Genomic DNA, 20,555 nt, shown 5'->3' on the forward strand with positions numbered 1-20,555 from the left:
TCTATGGCTGCCACCACATGCTGTACGGCTCTGAACAGGAGGAAGTCGCCGTGGGAATTTACATCCCATTGATTTTCTATGGCCGCGGGAAGTATTCTCCACTCATAAGTCATTTGCAGCATTGTGGAAGGTGCACCATTCTCGTCCAATCAGAGCAGCAGGAACACAACAAATAGCCCCTCAAATATTTGACCAGCGTTATGAATCTTTCTCAAACAGTTATTGCAGTAACTGAAAAGGTAGTTAAGCCTGGTGCTCTGAGAGCACGGAGAGCGTTTCATTCACTGGTTAAATTAGAAGAGAACGTCCGCATGAACACACCACTGCGGAAGCCCGTTGCGGAGTGATGCGTGGCCATTCGTAAACGTGGCGTCCCGAGTCGACCTAGTCGCCCAGTCTCCTACGCGCAGCAGCTGCACACTGGTGCTCTCTCTTCCCGGTGATGGAGCCACCAGTCGCATCGCCGGAACTTCCACTGCGCTGGAAACAGCTTGTGAGATTGAGTGTAGTCGGAGTGGGCTGGCGTAGGAAGCACTTTTGAGGTGCCACTTTGCAGCGAGAAGGAAGGAGAAACTGGCTGCACTGCACAGTTTTAAAGCGAAAGTTTTACTAGCCTAGCGGCGCCGATTTCGCCGTGGGCTGCAGTTTGACCTTCATTTAACCGGAGCTGCGCCGCTGCCGCCGCCGCCGGCTTGGCGCATGCGCTCTCCGCAGCTGGGTCGCCGCTTTTTTATTTTATTTTCAGATACTGCAGACCATACATATACATGGCCCAGGCAGGAGGGGCATCCGCAGCAAAAACATGAGTACACATATAACAAGCATACAGCTGTTCAGAAACAAATTTCACACAAAAAATTCATAACGAGCGAACTACAATTAACAGCGCAAAAATTGACGCTCCAGTTCTTTAACAAAGTCACAGGCTGCGAAAGTGTGCGAAGGCAGGGAATTCCATTCACTGGTAGTCCTGGGAAAAAAACTATGCTTATAGGTATTGGTTCGTGCAAAAATTGGGGCCAAGGAGTGAGGGTGTGTGTGTCGAGTTTTCCTGGTGCAATGTGGCTTAACACAGTCTGGCATGTTTAACCTCAGCGTACCTGAGACGCAGTTATGCAAAAAAGCGAGCCGACTAATTTTTCGACGGGATTCCAATGTTCCTATACTATGTTGCCGCATCAATAAGGAAGGAGAATCGTGCCTTTTATATTTGCTAAAAATAAACCGGACAGCCTTTCTTTGGACTCGCTCGAGCTGCAATATGTCCTTCTTATTGTGCGGATCCCATACAATGGAGGCATATTCGAGCTTGGCTCTAATGCAGGCATTATAAGCTAATAGCTTAACTTCGACAGGTGCACCTTTAAGTTTCCTCTTTAGGGACCACAGCTTACTAATAGCGGAAGAACAAATGGCGGATATGTGCGGAGACCAAGTTAGTTTATTTGTTAGCGTCACACCAAGATATTTATGCGTGTCTACTTCTGTTATAATATTGTTGTTAAGCAAGTAAGAATAGGTGCTGATATTTTTCTTCCTTGTAACTCGCAACAGAACTGTTTTTTGTGCATTTAGTTGCATTCCCCATCGAATGCACCACTCATGAATAGCCTCTAGGTTTGCTTGTAATATTGTATGGTCATTTGGTGCTGTGATGTTCTTAAAAAGCACACAATCATCCGCGAACAATCGGATAGCAACGCCACCATGAACGACATCAGACAAATCATTGATGTATATCAAAAACAATAGCGGCCCCAAGACGCTGCCTTGGGGGACACCAGAAGTCACAGAAAGCGTTTTTGACGAGAAATTCATAATTTCAACGAACTGCTGCCTATCTCTAAGGTACGCCCTTATCCACTGCAAAACGCAGGAAGACCAATGCATTCCAATTTGTACAGCAACTTTCCATGCGGCACTTTATCGAAGGCATTCGAAAAGTCTAAAAACAGCGCATCCAGCTGGCCATTCATGTCAAGAGCTTGTGCGAAATCATGAACAGTACAAACAAGTTGGGTAACAGTTGACATGTGCTTCCTGGTTAAGAGGAGCGCCACGCTGGCCTAGTCTGTGCGAGCTTGTCCATGCATGAGTACGGGTCCGCGCCGCCTTCCCTGAGCGTTGCGCGGGAGGCTTTGAGCGTTCGTCGGAAAGCGGCGCCTGACCACCCCGCCGATATCGCCGCGAAGCTAGCGTCAGAGACTGAGGACGAGCGGGCTGGCGTGCCGGGGGGTGCGAGCACAGACGCCATGGGGGGAGAACGCCGAGGAGCCTGCGTGCAGTGCACGCGCGCAGTATGCTATCTGAACCAGGCGGAGTCTGATCATCCGGCAGACAAAACTACTTCGCCGACCATCGGGCACAATTCGTAGCAATAAAGGAGCAAAAGTAAAGAGCGGTACCACACCTCAACGGCTGTGTCTAACTCTCAGCCAACAATGCTCTCGCAGCTGTGATTAACCAAGCTTAACCATAGCATAATTAATGCTTCCGCTTGTATATCCAGGCTTAGTCACAGTTAAGCCACAGCCATTTTTCTCCCAATTGAAAACATTCCCTTTGAATTGAGCTGCAGGCGCTAGATGCTGATGGCCAGGGCAGGCATGCTCTCCCTTCTTCAACAGACTGCAAGATTTGACAAACTGTTGTGTGTCTCTCTTGCGTCCTGTTTACACTGAGCTCTGTCGGATGTATCGGGAAAATCCTGTAAGGAAGAGTATGCACCAGGCCTCGGGCATGAGCGTAACTTGTCAGCCAAGTGTCTTGAACGACCGTGACTAATTCTGTGCACTGCGGACAGCGCTAATGCGGGCAGGTAACTGAAAAAAAAAACTGCCAAAACACGTATCTTACTTTGCAGAACAGAAGAGCAATTTCACAGGCCTGTTAGATTTCAAGCGAAAGGCGGCCCCTGAATTGTAAGTCTATTTGCTCTGTAATCGCTCTTCTGCGGTCCTCCATTCCGACAGGCCGCAGCGTAGCACGTCCGAAACCAGCTTAAGATTTCGTTCATACGAACACAAAGCGCACGAGCCTAGCTCAGCATGCCTGCCTGCTTGATTGACAGGTTTAGGGGATAAAAGGTTGTGCTTTAACACGCATATATCCTGGAGGAAAGTTTTCATGAATGACCTACATGAGCAAGACAGTTTATTTATTTCAGTTATCAGCCCCCGGAATTCGAGCGGGAAGAGCATATAAATAGGTTGATAACATTGAAAGCTCAAGTAATTTCTTACATTCAAAATAATATTTATCGGCAAGAGGCGTTCAACTGAGCTGAGCAGGCAGTCACCCGTGCGGACTCGAACTGCTTGCGCTCGCGTCCCGCGCTGCGGCTGCAGCTCCTGATCACCTTCCCCTTTACACTTATCCGGCCTCCAATCGTCCACCTGCGAGAAGGAAAAATGAATACGATACACTCCTTCAGCTGCATATTATGCTACCGCTTTCGCTTTGCCTCGAACATTTTCTCCCTCGTGGAGCGGAAACAAATGAGGAAACGCTTTATTACTTCATCACTCGCCGAGAATTATGTAACACGCTGTCGTCGCGAGGGTAAGATTAAATGTTCTGTCTTCCTGCACTCATTTTAGCTTTAATAGGAGACGTGTAATTTCTTGGAAGCAGAGTAACTTTTCTTTTGAGCTCGCGAACGTGAAGGTTGATTTCCTGCCGCTGTAATTTTTCCGCTCCAGAAGTGAGCACTAAAAGTACCGCGCGTCCGCCTAATCCGCACTAAATTGTCTCCCGCTCTCTGAAGCCTTCATGCGTAGCTCACGAAGCGATGAATGTGAAGATAGCGATGCTGAGGCAATTTTGGTTTTCGAGCTGGAAACTCATTCACAAATTTCTTTTCTCTTGAGGGAAACAAAAATAATTGAGGGAAAAAAGGATGAATTTAACATGCTCATTCTGCGACAATCACCGCCTGCTCCTTCTCACAGCGAAGACATAGCAATAAGGCCATAAAAAGGCACCGAAAATAGCTTCTTCACCATCAGCTACCTCTCCTCAAAATGACCACAGTTCTGACAGTATAAAAAAAAGGGGGGGGGGGGGGTCAAGCGAAAGCTGTTAGTTGTGCGAGCGACATCAATCGATGCTCTTTCAAAAGGCACCCACATTCTACAAATAACAATTAAAAGTACGCTGGGTACAAATTAATGATATGCGATCCACTATTAATACTCAAGACTCCGCCAATTAGTTTTATTTCACCTCTGCGGCTCGTGAAAAGTTGCGCTACTCGTATTAGGGGCTCTTCAGAGGTGTCTGCCAATTCTGAGGCCATGTGAAGAGGCTTTGAGTTTATCATGCCTAGTAATTCCACTGCACCTTGAGATACATTGTTCAGTATTTCGAAGTCAGGCTTAGTGAAATGGACTGTACATCCAGTAGACCTCGTTCACATGAATCCTGGCATCTGTATTGCTGTCAAGCCGGTAGAACCAGTGTGTGCCAAGAAAGCGGCTCCACTTTGGCAAGCACAGTATTTTCTATTGGTGACGCTGCGCTCTTTGCGTAAAGATTAGCGCCGAGAACAAGTTCGGCTCCCAATTTATTTGCACATTTACTTCCTTAACCAGACACTTAAACATGATTTTTTTTTCACGCCCATCATACGTATCATCACGTGTTGATCATCCCCATGAAGTTGCCATCCGTCTTTTAAACCTATAGTAGGGCATGAAAGATAATTATATATAAAAAAAAGATGTTAAGACATTTTTGATTGCAACTGCAGATGAAGGAACGTTTGTAAGCGATCAAACAATCGTACTCATTAAAGCGAGATCGAAATTCGAGGAAATAGGGAAGGTCAAACAGCTGTATTGCATGCATAACACTGTTTATGATCATGCTATCCGGCCATATGTATAAAAATACGTAAATTTGTAAATTTCTAAATTGGCCCTCATGGTGTGCGTCTTTCTGTTCAATTGTGTTTTGTATCATTAGATGCGCGTACATTTAAACTTGTCTGCAAGCTTTCTTGAGAGGTAGGAGTCCTGAGTGTCACTTCTGCGCGACTGGCGCGCTAATAAAATGGAAAGAAACAAGCGAGCAGCTGCTTGCGCCTGAACAGAATGCCGTATGGGCAGAAAATAAAGCGAAATCTCATCACATTCGACTGAAGTTGTAGTAGTGAGGTAGCTAGGTTGTGAAAATGGTTCATTTCAATAGCTTTTATTAATTAAGGGATTATGCGACCCTTCATTTTAGTTTGATTAAAAATGCGCACTTGAAATAGTAATTTCAATGCCTGCATAAACATGTGTGCGTGAACCACTAGTTCTGTCATATGCACCGTTCAAGCAAAGCTGTTCCTCAGTGTATGAGCCTGCCCTGTTCTTTAATGAAATCAGCGAGACGAGCAGTCGCTTAACCCTACGGTCGCTGCCGTATGGGTTGTGACTTACCGTTTGCAGCGATGGCTATGATAGTGCATCGCTCCCGGAGCGCTGCGCCGTACTGCGCTGCGCGGTTCTGTAGTCGTTCTGTTGTTTCCCTGTGCTCTTTGTCGTCGTGCTGTTTTTTCCCTTTGCTGTCTTGTCTCTGCGCTGTTTTTTCCGTGTCCTATTTTGTCGCTGTGCTGTTTTCTTTTTTCTCACGGTTTTGACGCATGCTGTTTTGTCGTGTGGTGTTCTTTCGTGTCCCCGTTGCCTACATATGCTGTTTATACGGCCAGTCACCTAAGGATTGCGTGTGACTTCACCTCCGATTCGAAGCGCACGAACAGAGACGAGACGAAATTGAAGAAATATGGGCCGGCCTGATGAGACGTGCAACTTTCTATCACGTCGCCATGGGCGCGAGCTCTGCACAACTGGAGCGAACGGCGTTAGCGCGGATCTTGCGCCGCAAGGGGGATCTTGCTGCGGAAGAAAATAAGGACGCGGGACGCGCTATTCTGTTTAGTATATGTCCACATTAGCGAATTCCGGCGTTGTATATCGTGTGGTGGTGGTAAGTACGGCACGATGGTTTATCAGTGCTCCGATGCCGGACGTACGCGACAGAGCTGGGTGTAACCTCCGATTTCAATCCGAAAAATGGGAAGGTGCGAGAATCACGGCTATCTACGCTGAGAATAGGAAAAAAACCTTGTTTACATTGTTGTGTGTGCAGCGAGCGATTCAGGGAACAAGATTTCTTTCATGTAGTCGTCGATGAGCTGCCTAATAAGCTGGAGCCGACGCCGAAGGAGCTGACTGCAGTACACCTCCATAGATTCAGCCTTTAAAGATTGTTGTATGTCAATCCCACTACCCTACTCGACCACTCTAAAATAGCTCACTGGAAACGGCGCCGCACTCACCGGCTAAAACCGAAACCGACTGGCCCGCACTTGAGTTGCACTGCATCGATATGAATTGTTCTGCGCATTTTAGACGGGATTTACTGAACTTCTCACTCGACTATTGGCGAAGGAGCGTCATTGTTGTCCGTAACGGCGGTGAAAGTTGGTTTTGAAGACAGGAAATGGTGCAATATCGGTCTCGCATAACACGGTGGACACCCGAACCGCGCCGCAAGGGAGGGAATAAAGGACGGAGTGACAGACGAAAAGAAGAAAGAGGTGCCGTAGTGGAGGGCTCCGGAATAATTTCTACCACTTGGGGACCATTAACGTGCACCGACACCGCACCGCACCGCACCGCAACGCTGCCGCCGCGGTGGCGTTCGAACCCGGGTTCTCCGGATCAGTAGCCGAGCGTCTTAACCACCGAGCCACCGCGGCGGGTAACGGCTGTGCCGGATGGCAGCTGGGGAGTGTGTTGGTCGCTGCGCCGTTTAGCGTCGTGTCATTCTGCGGCACTCGGTGAGGCGCTTCGTTGCTGAAAACGTCGATCTCACGGCTCTGATGGACTGTAAACATCACCACAAAGGCATAAACACGGAAGCTAAACGGCCTGAGACGCATTGCAAAGCAGGAGAGCAGCACACTTGCTCCCCCTTCCAGTGCTATACGTGGACGCTGCCGAGAAATGGCGCTACGATATGTCCTCGAGCCCCATAAGCATGTGAGATGAAAGTCTATGAGTTCGCGTTTTTTCTTGCCCCCCCCCCCCCCCGTCCCCCTATTTTTTTTGTTAGCACAGTACCTTAAGTTTAAAGTACCATGGTTTGGGCAACTAGCTATAGGCCAAGCCATAGTTTATTTCTTCTTTAGAGCGTGTATCTTTCCCCACTTCCTGGTGTTAAATTGTGCACGCTACTTTTACTAGAAAGCGAGTCGAGTAACTGCGAGCGAAATTTAGACACGGTAATAGCGGTTTAGCTTGCATATAAAAAATGATATATGACATGGCTTAAGGAAAGACGGCTCTTAAGGCTCGTAGAAGATCCCCTACATGGGTTCATTTTTCTTCGCTATATCCCGTCATTATACGCAGACTTTAGACGCATAATGCTTTCCGGAGACTCTCCTCTCGTTGGAGGCGACGCCGCGTTTTTTGGCGCTAAGCACTCTCTCTGCAGGCTTGCTTTGGCCGCTGCACTTTGGCGCACCGATCGGCGAAGCCCACGCCCGTGAGCGAATGTGCTCGACCTTGGCAGTTCTCCCGACTTCTCTGCATGCGCCAATTACGCCCTTTCATATTAGTGCGAAAACGCTTATAGGCTCACCAACACCGATCAAGAATCTTGTCACCGTATACGTACGTTCACCGTACGTGCGTACGTACGCTATTGTGCCGCTTCCTAGCAACCCGAGTTACTACCCGAGCTTACCCGAGTTACTCGGGGGAAGTTCGGGAAGTAACTCGGGTAAGTTCGGATGACCATCGCGACAGCAGCGCGAGAGGTTGCGCATGAAGAGCGACATGGGTCGCACAATCCCTACGGGTGGCTGTGACAGGAACAGCCACCTGCCAGAGCAGTGGCGCATCTCTTAACCGCTGCGCCACTGCGCTGCTAGTGGTACGGAGACTCGCCGCCATCTATGAATGTTCAGCAGAGAATGACCAATTCTGCATATATGGGTATTAACCCACTAAAGATATCGCGTCATGCCCTTAATGCGCAGTGTAAGAGCCCCCTTCAATCAAAGAACGAACACCTGCTTTCTCACGTCTACTCGTTTTAGATTTGAGGATTGGGCGAGTTGGTGGCGATCTATGGTAGAATCCTGCCACGTGCCTGCGTTTTAGCAATAATGTTGTTGATTTGTTCTATTCGCTTTCACATGTACAACTTATGCGGTAGGTTCAGGAGTGCATCACAGGTGACAATGACGAATGCAGTTTTCAAAACAGTTGTGGGATTAGTACGGCGTCCTTCCTGGACATGTTGGCATTTTACTTTAACAACACGTATGTAGTGTGTTATGGTCAGGTTTATTTGCAAAGATCTGGGGTCTGCATAGGTTCCATAGTAGCCCCCCCCCCCTTTTTAGTACCTTTCCTACCTTACCTTTACCTTTACCTTTCCTAGGTAGGGTTGACAAACTAGTGGGGCAAGAGCTGGCCGGAAGTAACACTCGCATTTTCCGCTATATGTCGACGATTTTTTGGTACAAGGCAGATCTCCGTGCCCAGGAATTATTTCTCGCGTTCTTGATGTTTTTGCCCGCAATGGGTCGGGACTAGAGTTTACACATGAAGTTCCTCATCAAGGATCCTTGCGCTTTTTGTATTTGAAACTAACCTTTGAACCTAAGTATGTCTGTTTGGAGTACTCCCCTCGGAGCGAGAAACCTTTGCTCAACTACAGTTCTTTTCAATCTAAACTTGCAAAACCTGGTATTGTTAAGAGCTGCATAGGTATGACCTTGAAGAACTATTTCCCCAATAGAATGGGAACCAGCCTCCTCACAGATGTCAGCAGCTGCAGGGATGCGGGTTACCCGGAGGCTCTTATCGTGTCCTGTGCGAAAAACAAATGTCTAGAATGGTGAAGACATCTAGCCTCCTCTCAGAACTCTGTTCTGGTACAAAAGAAAGGAAGTTGGCGGTCATGCCGTACATCCACGCTCTGTCTCACCGGCTAAAAAGAGTTGGGGCCCGATACGGAGTAAGCTTGCTTTTTTCTGCTCCCACTAAACCGGGAAAAGTATGGGCTGCAGTGCAGAAAAAACGCGAGGGGAAGAAGAGTAAGAAGCTAGGCACTGTTAAGCACGGGAACAAATATGTTGTCCCGTAAGAAGGGCGTGGTGGGCATCTTATCCCTTTTTCTTGCGGGCGTATATACATCGGCCAGACCGGGCGGAGTATCAATGTTAGCCTCGCAGAACATGCCAATTCCGTCAGCAGCGAAGAAAATAGAAATGTAGCGCAACACTGGCTCGCGTGTAATGGTTCTCCCTTTTTTGCTGACACCACAGTGCTGTTTGTACATGATGTGCAGCACGCAAGAGAGATTGCTGAAGCATTCCACAAAGGGCGAGAAATGCGCGAGAAAAACCTCGATTAACCTGTCATGCAGGGAAACGAGCATACGTTGTGTTGTGTTGGGTTTTATGGCGCATAGGCAACTAAGGCCATCATGCGCCAAGCTGGAGGTATGGGAGAAATCTCTGGATGATTTTATAGAAATGTGAAAATAGTCGCTGGTGCAGAGTGCTTAAATAGTTAAAATTACCTCATGATGATGAAGGAAAAAGATGCTAGAAATGGGTACTATTAAAAACGTTTAAAGGGGGTCGGGTCACCTCAGCAGCCATCCTTACCAGGGTAAGGATCTCGAGGCTTCCAACCAATCAAATACAGACCTCACCCTTTTTCTCAGGAATGAGGATTGGCCGAGGTGTATCAGGCGAAGTACTGGGTCATGATTTAAATATTTTTAAGAAAACCAGCTTCTGTTAAAAATCTAAAAACACAGGACATGCCCACAATTGCGTTATCACTCGAGAGCAGTGCTGGATGAAAAGGGATGCATTGGTTATAAAACGGAGAAAAACACTTTTTCCGTAGCCTTTCCAGTTTAGAGCATGAAATTAAAATGTGATTCACTGTAAGTTCATCTCCGCATGTACAAACTGGTATGTCTTCTTTCCTTAGCAGAAAGTGGTGTGTGAAGTGTGTGTGACCTATCCGGAGACGGCAGATAATGACCTCCTTGAAACTTTTCTGGTGCACACATGACTTCCATTCACCTAGGACTGGTTTTATTAACCGTAGTTTGTTATTTAGTTCGTTGTTCCAGGTGGACTGCCATTTTTTCCTTGCATTAATATGTATTAAGTTCATGCAATCTCTATAGGGCACATTTATGTTTTTAATTTGCTTTTCACAAGCTTGAGCAGCGCAGAAATCTGCTCTTTCATTGCCCTTTATGCCAACATGACTTGGTACCCAGCAGAGTCTTATGTTTTGTCCTTGAGCTATGGCTGTTTTAATGTTGTGTATGAGGTCGCCAAGCAGTGGGGTTATTTCATTTCTAGGATGAAGGGCTGTGAGCACACTTAGTGAGTCTGTGTAAATAATACTGTTGGGTAGGTTCTAGTTTAGTATTTTTTCTATGGCTACACAAATGGCGTAACATTCCGCAGTGAAGATGGAAGCGCACTGTGGAAATCTTACTATTTTATTCCTATTTCCCTGTACAACTGCACTTCCAACGTATGCATCTGTTTTTGAACCGTCGGTATAAAATGCTGTGCAAGTAGTATACTTTTCCTCGAGTGTGAGGAATTCTTGTATTATATGTTGTTGCGGAATTTGTTTCTTACGGAACTGTGTTAGAGTGAAATCACAGATTTCAGGGAAATTGTGCCATGGCAGCAGTGGACCTCGCCTTCGGGCAATGTTTGGCAATACGTCTAATATGCTAAGGTTCCGGCACATGTCTTCAAATCGCAAGAGGAGAGGCCGAGTAGCTTGCGGCTTGCTGTTGAAGAGTGTTCTAGAAAGGCACTTTGTGGCTATAGGGTAACATAGATGTTTATGCAGTGAACGGATTTTTAGAATGTATGAGCATGTGAGTATGGCTCTTCTATCTGTAAGCGATGGTTCATTGGTCTCTACATGGAGACTGTTTATGGGTGATGTCCTATATGCACCAGTGGAGAGACGTAAACCTAAATTATGTACCGGATCTAGCCGTTTGAGGTACGATGGTCTCGCTGACCCATACACTACACATCCGTAATCCAGGGTAGAGCGTACTACAGAGCGGTATATTTGTAACAGACATGTCCTATCGGCTCCCCAGTGTTTTCTCGACAGCACTTTGAGTATGTTCAGGGATCGAGAAGCCTTCTTTTTCAGCTGATTTATGTGAGGCATGAAGGTGCACGCTTTCTGTCGAATGTTACACCTAGAAATTTATGTTCTTTTTTCACGGCTAAGTCTTTTTCGTTCAGGTGTAGGGTGGGATCTATCTGCATGCCTCGTCTGAGTGAGAAAAGAATGGCCACCGATTTCTGCGGAGAAAAACGGAAGCCATTTTGGTCTGCCCATATTGCCAGTTTATTTATTGTTAGCTGTATCTGTCGTTCACATGTTGATATATTCGAGGATGTGTAAGCTATCTGGAGATCATCTACATAGACAGAATACATTACGGACCTTGGGATTATTTTCCTGATAGAATTATTTTTACAATAAAGAGTGTTGTGCTCAAAATACATCCTTGAGGTACTCCGTTTTCTTGGACAAACTTCCTTGAAAGGGTTGAGCCTAGGCGGACGTGAAATGTACGGTTAGACAAAAAGTCTTTAAGGCAGTTCAACATCCTGCCGCGGATGCCCAGTTCAGCCAGGTCCTGAATAATCCCAAATCTCCACGTTGTGTCATACGCCTTCTCTAAATCGAAGAAGACAGCGAGACAATGCTGTCTGTGTACAAAGGCCTCACGAACAGTGTTTTCAAGACGAACCAGGTGGTCGGTGGTGGAGCAAGCCTTTTTAAAACCGCATTGATGGACATCCAGAAGCTCCCGGTCTTCTAACACGAATGATAGTCTGATGTTCAATACACTTTCAAAAGATTTCGCTAGGCAGCTAGTCAGAGCTATGGGCCTATAGCTGCTAGGAAGGGTAGAGGGCTTTCCGGGTTTTAATAGAGGAATAATAACGGCCATCTTCTAGGCTGCGGGAAGTTTCCCCGATACCCAAACTTTGTTAAAAAATTTAAAAGCGCCTCCACAGCCGGTTCAGAGAGATGAGCCAGCATTTGATAATGTATTTCATCTGGGCCAGGTGCAGTTTGCTTACCAGCGGACAGTACTCTATTAATTTCTTGGATTGTAAGTAGGTTATTATAGGGTTCATTTGAACTGCCACTTGTCGGCAGTCTTTGTTTTTCCGCTGCGTTTTTGTATTTCAGGAATGATTCTCTGTACTGAGATGAACTGCAAACTGCAGAAAAATATTCACCCAAAATATCTGCCTGTTCTTCTAAATTTGTCTGTATGCCAGGGGCTGATAGAAACGGAACTGTGAATGGGGAGTAGCTGCCATTTATCTTTTTTACCATCTCCCACATTTGTTTTGACGTAGTTGAGCTGTTTATTGAGGACACGTAACCTTGCCATGAAGTTTTTTCTGCATTACGGCGAATATATCGAGCTTTTGCTTTTGCCTTTTTAAAGCTTATTAAGTTCTCGTGCGTTGGGTACCTACGAAAAATTCCCCAAGCTTTGTTTTGTTTCTTTTTTGCATCTCTGCATTCCTGTGTAAACCAAATTTTGTGATTCTGCTTTACTACTCCAGATGACCGAGGAATTGCTAGGCGTGCAGCTGTTAAAATGCAGTTCGTGATAGGTTCATTCAGTTCGTCTATGCTGAGGTCGTCTGAAAATATTTTATCTAAGCTGGCCCTTTCTCTAAAAAGTTCCCAGTCGGCTAATTGTAACTTCCACCGTCGTGGTTTCGTTGGGGTGACTAGTGGTGGGGATGTTAGGCTTATTGATACAGGGAGGTGATCGCTGCCGTATGGGTTATCGATGACATCCCATTTAAAATCACAAAAGATAGAAGGTGAAGTAAAAGACAAATCTATGCAACTCATTTTTCCCGTGCTCGGAGAGCAGTATGTATCTTTGCCGGTGTTAAGAAGGCAAACATTATTACTTAGAATAAAATCTTCTAAAATAAGACCTCTTGCATCAGTGTGTGCACTAGCAGATATGGCTCCGGTAGCTGTTCTAAAAGGGATTCTATATCATGAAGTGTTACTGTTAGGTGTGGTTCAAGATATATGGTGCATATTGTGAGTGTTTTAAAATGAAGAATGGTGACTGCGACGGCTTCGTATTTGGTTTTAAGTTTGATCTCGCGGGTTGCCACACCATTCTGGATGACAATGGCAACACCTCCAGACAGTTTGCTTGCTTGCTCTCGGTCACACCGAAAGATATTGTACTTGTTTAAAATATTTTTTTGTTTTGGACCTAAGTTGGTCTCCTGTAAGCACAAAGCCACCGGGGACATTGTGCTTAAAAGCTCTTTTATGTCAGAGTAGTTATTTATTAGTCCTCGGCAGTTCCACTGTATAAGGAACGCCATATTTGACTAGTGTAGTTAAAACTTAGGGTACCGGTTTTGGGGGTGCCAATACCGGGGTCTTTTTTCTTTTTCGCTCCAGGGAGCTGTGCCTTTGCTGCAGCAAAGGCGAGTTCTGAGTTGTGTCCATCGCCTCATTAGAGGCTCTGGACTTCCGCGGTGAACCCGCAGGTGTACGGTTTGTGGGCTTCTCCCGACTTGGGGAAGCCTTACGGGCGGCCGACTGAGGGGCCGGCGGGCCCTTGCTCAGAGGGGGCAGGGCAGCCTCCGCTGCGTCTGCCGGGGGCGGGGTTGGCCCTGCCTCAGGCATTTCCTGGGCAGTGGCCGAAGCCTGGTGTGGTGTGCCGCCCCTGCGCACCACATCGGCGAAATTTGTTTTTGCCGTGAACTGGAAAGCTGATGGGAGTCTTTTTCGTGCTTCTTGGTATGTTATGTTTTCCTTTGTCTTTATTGTTATTATTTCCTTCTCTCTCTTCCAGGTAGGACATGACCTCGAGTACGCGGGGTGATCCCCTTCGCAGTTCGCGCACAGTGGTGAAGCACTGCAGTCCACAGATTCATGATTTTTTGACGAACATTTGGCGCATGTTTGGCGGCCACGACAGCTCTGTGAGCCATGGCCAAATCTTTGACATTTGAAGCAGCGTCTGGGGTTTGGGATGTACGGTCTTACATTTATTTTGAGATATCCTACTTCTATGGTTTCGGGAAGTTGGCTGGAGGCAAAGGTCAGGACTATGTGTTTTGTTGCTATTTCCTTGTCATCTTTTCGGATTTTAATACGATGTACTTCGGTGACGTTCTGGTCTTTCAGACCCTCCAACATCTCTTCTTCAGAAAGGTTCAGGAAATCGTGTTCAGATATTACTCCTTTCACTGTGTTTAGTGATCGATGTGCAGTAATGGATACAGGAATGTCTCCAAAGGACACTATGAATGGGAGTTTGGAAAATTGCACTTTGTCTCGGATTTGGAGGAGTAGGTCGCCACTGGCTAGCTTCGTCACCTTGTAGCCAAGGCCCAGGGCGTCGGTAAGAGATTTAAAAACAATGAATGGGGACATTTTCCTAGCTGCTTGATCTAGATTTTCACTATGTACGACATGGTACCTAGGAAAAACTTCTTTTGTTTTTTGCAGGAACTGCGTAGTGGCATTGGTCCGCCCTCGTTTATGAGGGCGATCATTTGTTGAAGGAAAGGGATCCATAAAAAAAAGTTGTTTTTCGGCTGCGGTGGCAGCCACCCACCACGGAGCCCAACATGGGGACGGGACAGGAGGTTGCAAGCAAGGCCTGCCCGCGTCAGCTGTACACCGCAACTATAACCGAATATGACGCAACTCAGGGTAGTTGGTCACACAAGGTTAACCCTCGCCGCCAGGAAAAAGGAGAAACCAAGAAGTGAGTAGGGGATAGGAGAGTTGTGAGAAAGAAGATAGGAAAGTGAAAGATGGAGGGGAGGATAGGAAAAGGCGTCTGCCGATTTCTCCCGGTCGGGTCAGGCCGGAGGTGCCGTCTACAGGAAGCTGGGGCCAAAGTGGTGTGTTGCCTCCGCCGAGGGGTCTTAAAGGTCCAAACGCTCGGCATCGGCTCAACCACCAGGATCCCCTTTTCCCCGGACACGGCGATGCCACGCACGGCGAGGCGCGGGTGCTCGGGTCCGTGGTGATGCACAGTTCACCATCATCCCTTTGCGGGGATGTCCCTGCGGATGCTCGGGAACCCGCGGTGTCGCCACTCACCGTCGCGACGCCTGCAAGCTGCAGGCGCCCCCCTGCGGGGAGAAACGAGCATGCTTCACTGTGGGTAGCGGAGTTGCGGTAATAGCGCACGTGCCTCGGAAAGGGTGTTTCCTGTTCCTTTTTTCTTCATCGGTTTTTATCACCTTTATCGCATGTGGGTGGTTGCAGTGCATTTGTGTTTGACAAGACGTCTTTTGCACTCGCGTGTGTAAGTGTATAAAATGACTGCTTACTTTCGAATAAAATTCAGTTGTAAGTTCTGCGCCTTCAGTTTGTCTCGTCCTCTGTCTGCGTTCGTAAGCGCTGGCTTTTAATGTGATCGATACTCGGTTTAACTAAGTTAAACCCCTATCAATTTTTCACTGATCGATCTCGTCCATGATCCTTATAAATCTCAATAGACTTGAGCGCACGACAGTGTCACTCGTATTTAAATGATCGTTAAAGTCCTGCCTCGTTTTCAGTTCAGAACACAGGAAAGGAAAAACCCAAGGGCGAATGTGAATCGCCATGGCTCATTACGGCGAAACGTCGTGCAATATTTCTTTACTCGGGAGAGTTGCGTTTTGTTGGCTTCCACTTACGGCTTGCAGAAGCCGGATTACGAGGAGCCTAGCACCCAGAAACACGCGCACTCTGCGAGCGGGAAATGCGCGTCGAACAATGGCGGGCGGCTATTCGGGCCTGAGCCGAAGTGCGCGCGGATTGCTGGCCAACAGCGTTTTTCCCGCGCTTTCCAGCGATGAGGCGCGAATAAGCAGCGCGCTCTCAGCGGCGAAGTCTCGGACGCGGGCGGGTGACGAAAAATGTGCGTTGGGTCATTAACGCTATACGCTGCCGCTTCGTCGCCGCTGAGCGAAAGGTGTTGACGGTCGTAACGGGTGGCGCAAAATAGCTAAAAATGTGGGGACGTTCGAGGCAGACGCACACCTCGGGAAAGAGTTTTAGGCAACGCGTCATCACGTTGCGCACCAAAATGAGAAACACTTTCGAGCTGGGATTAGCGGCGTGCGCCATTTTGGTAAACATAATGTTCGGGGGAGCCATCAGCGGCGATCAATTGGATTCTTTCACTCGCCAATATATTCCATTTCTGATTTTAATCCAACTACGCAAAATGGGTCACATTGTTCGATCACGGCAAGTCCTCCTACCACTACTGTGTTAGCGGCGCAGCGGTTAGGCGAAGAGCTATTAAGGCGAACGGCTTTAATGGCTGATACTGTCTTCCGTTCGCAGGGGGTGTCACACGTGTAGCTCGATGACTAAAATCGATAGCAGAAAAATAATGGTTTCCTCAGATAGAAGAAGAAAAAAACGAACCTAGAAGCCAAGTTTGATGACTGTAAAGTAATTTAATTATAGGCAAAATGTCAAAATTGCGTCGAAATAGCGTGAACGTCAATACAGCCATGGAAACTATGTGACGTCACATCCACCGCAAGTCGTCACAGCATAGTGAAAAGTTTCACAAAATGGTCGGAAAAACGTCTGATTTGTGTCAGATTAAATGGAAAAATATGTAATTGAGCGTAATAAATACGTAAGATCCTCGAAAGATCTATAATTTGGATATCGATATAGCCACGCGAATGGTGTGACGTCACATGCACCGGAAGTCGTCACGACATAGTGAAAATTGTCACAGAATGGTCGGCTTTCGCCTCTCAACACATGTTGCCAAAGTGTCTCGTAATTTTTCATCTGGCAGGTGGCTGTTTCAAACACAGCCACAGGTGGCGCTTGTGAGACCTAGGTCGCTCTTCCCGAGCGAAGGTATATAAAAGAGCGAACCCCTGCCAGTCTCATTTTTGCCCAGATACTTCTTCAGGAGGCTGCATATTTTGCACGCAGGCCAATTATTGTCTGAGTCATTTACTGTTTAGTCATTTTCATTTTTCCCGAGTCATTCTTCCTCCGGGTCTCCTTCCTCTGCCCTACAAGTGGAGAGAGAGGCAGTGGTAGAGGGGGTGGGCGACAGCTGGTGGGTGGAGAGAGGCAAAGCTCCCTAAACACCACTTGGCAGGTGGAGGCTTCACCCAGACGCCGGAAAATTTTCACCTTCATATCCCTCCTAATGCTATAAACAGAGAACATGATTACACCAAGGGAGTGTAACGGAATAGGCAGATACACTTCATTTTCCTAAGCAGTGGAACAACATTCTCCTTTGGCACAAAACAGCAAACCAGACAACACTGTCCGTTTATGGGACAAGCTCGCCTAGCACGTCTGCGAAGATCAAAGGTCAGCGAAGCAAGCCCTACACTTAAGGCACCCGTAACACGCTCTCACGCAAGCGTATAATGCTCGGGGTATTTGCTTCCTTTGTTTCGCTTTCTTATGGCCAGTGCAAACAATATCTACATTTCCTCCATTCGCTTTCAGGAAGCCAGGAAATGTAGCTCCTACTTCCACTGCGCCATAAAAGTTCAGCGACGTAGTCACTTGGGGGAATTGCCGGCATGGGATAAAGGCGGAAGTGCTGACGCAACCGAGAATGCCGGTCTGACGGTTTACGCTCAGCCTTGAAACAGAAGCTTGACTTAATTTTTTTGTTTGAGACTCGCTGCCGCTAGTTGCGTCAGCTGCCAACTAATATAGCGAAGTGGGAAATGGAGAAGACCTATTGTGCACCGAGCTTGGCCAGCTGGCTCGCCATGATTAGACTAAAGGCAGCGCAGGAAAGAAAGCCTGAAATGAGACTTCTGCACTGTTTTCAGTCTAGCGATTGAGAAAGATGAAGCTTTCATATGCGAAGGAGGTCACTTCCATCAGCCCATATCAACCAGGAGGCAAAGATTCGAGCTAGACATGCAGCCTGCTGATGACGAGCTCTGCTAAGACAGACATATTTTCGCAAAACAGTCCGCGCATAGCAAAGGTTGCAAGTGATGAACCACCGTGACCATTCCAAGACTTCCACAGCTTGCGCAATCAATAAAAAAGAAAAGAAAATAGCGTACTGCTTCTTTCTTATTCGCGGTATGAATTCTGTTCGAAATATCGCTATAGCTTCGTACAGGTGACCACCAATGGAGCCTGCTTTTGTGCTGTCTCAGATAATGCGTTAGCCACCAAGTTATTTTTCTTGATTCTAATTATCCTTTGTTCTCATAACGAAGCAGTAATGTTACTTTCGTCTTCCGTCCACCCTTACTGCGGAAAACTTCAGAAAAACGAATTCCTACCTCATTTCACGTTGAAGACCACGCATTACAGTTACAACATAGAGTGCAAGGAGAATTGCGTGGAGTTGCGCAAAACAAAGAAGTAGCGCGAATGACTTTAATTAAAACAAACAAGTAAGTTAGCCTTAATTTAAAGAAAGAACTTCGACTGAACCTTGTCTTTCCCTCCTCCTCTTTATCTATCTTCGACTGAACCTGGCGTGTAAGCATGCGCGGCGGAAAAACTCCTGCATCTTGCGAACTCGGCAACCTGTTACTGTGCACACCCCGAGCACCAAGGAAAGAGCATTACCGGCTGCTGGCTGTCGCAAGGTCTGTTTCACTGTTCTTTTTTCTTTTGCTTACTCTTACGTTCACCAATACAAGTTGTAGAAAGTCCAATGTGCTGCCCCGTGGCTACAAAAGGCGAGAGCAAGACTAGCGAAGTTCTGTTTGACACTGCAGCGGCTCCTCGCGTTTGTCCCCCATCATCCGCGCGAACTCGCTTCCATCGGCCGCCTGTTTCATATCAGGGCGGTGTAGCAGAGCTGTTGAGGTCTGCGCCAGGCCCGCTTCTGCTGTTCACGCTGCACTCCCCCCTCCCCGACTACCCGCCGCTTCGGTCTTTCTGCGACGGCCAATATTAACCAGCTGCTGTCGCCCGCTCCCGCATCGGCAGCCGCCAAGTTCCCCGCTGCAATAGACAGCTGGTTTGCGTGGCCTCTCGAAACGTGCGAAGAGCTGCCACTTTTGGTTCGCGGAGTGGTGTTTTTCATCTTTATTTTTTCTCCTCGTCGCCTTTTAATAGAAGGGTATGACGTCGGAGTATGTTTCTTGTGTTCTACGGCTGATGCTTCAAGACAGTGTCAAATCGAACATTGCACTAACCGCCTTCGCACACAATGCGAACGAGTCGTCTCTTGAAAAGGCGACCTCAAAAGTCGAATGGCTGAAAAAGGATCATGCGACCAGACCCACAGATGCGTCCATGATTAGGATATCGTGTAGCCCACGTGAAAGTTAATAAGCATCATGTAGCTCGGCTCGGTTCCCTCCCAAGAAAAGCAAGTAAGGTCGCCGTGGGCGTACTCATAACAGCAGGAGACTACCTACTGGGTCAAACTGTTGAGCATTGTTCCGTGCAAATAAATAGATTTAATCTACGAAGCCTACCAGTTCAATGCCTGCCAAAAACTATGTAATGAAGGAAAATCCTCATCAGTCGAGGATACGCACATGCTGAAGATCTAACACCAAATCACGGACGCTGTGCGTGGAACAACCCAAATAACCTAGTTAAATTCACCCTCGTACCTAAAACTATGGGCCCAGAAAAACGAACCTAAAGACTGTGACCCAATATTTTTCTACAGGGCTGCCGAAGTAATTGCCTTTGCCTTAACACTAGCCTCACTGATAAAAAAAATATGGCATACCAATAGAAAGTGACTACTCATAAGCTACGCCTTTTGCCAGAAGGTAGACGCAAACATCAAGGGAAGTGTTAGGCTGCCGAATTAATGAAAACTATAGCAAACGGCAGGCTGACAGAGCACCGGAGCTTGCACGACGATTATTACTCAGACCAGCATCGTTTTCGGTCCAGGGTTTGACGCGACAATCAGTTAACACCATTCTCATACCACCTAACGTATGTGTATGGTAAGGGTGCCATGGTCGAGCGTTTAAAACAGCATTCTAGCCGGTTCATCTTTGTTGCTTATTACATAAACGTAAGTATTCAAATCTCCTTGTCGCTACAGTGAATTAGTCAAAAGATTCGCTTACAAATCGCAGAGAGATTCTCGAGGTCAATGGATGTTGTTCATCAAAGGTTCCAATCACTTCTACAAGGAAGAAGTCCAACAAGGTCGTTTTAGGACCGTTATTATATCTGATCTATACCAGTGATATAGCTGAAAATATTCACCGCAAACATAGATTGCATGAGTATGACTGTGTCATTTATTGCTGAATGGTTCATCAGAATGTTATATAGTAACAATCTGCAACAAGATACGGACAAGATTTCCGAATGGCGTGTTACCTGGTACATGTCATTAAGAAAGCCAAAATGCAATTACGTGTGTTTTTCCAGAAAAAAAAATGTTCCTCCAATTTTTAGTCTTAATGATTCGGCCCTTATACGCATGACGCCGGTTGAATTGCTAGCTCTGCATTTTACGAG

The sequence above is a fragment of the Amblyomma americanum genome, chromosome 1 (assembly GCF_052857255.1).
Source record: "Amblyomma americanum isolate KBUSLIRL-KWMA chromosome 1, ASM5285725v1, whole genome shotgun sequence".
Classification (NCBI taxonomy): Eukaryota; Metazoa; Arthropoda; class Arachnida; order Ixodida; family Ixodidae; genus Amblyomma; species Amblyomma americanum.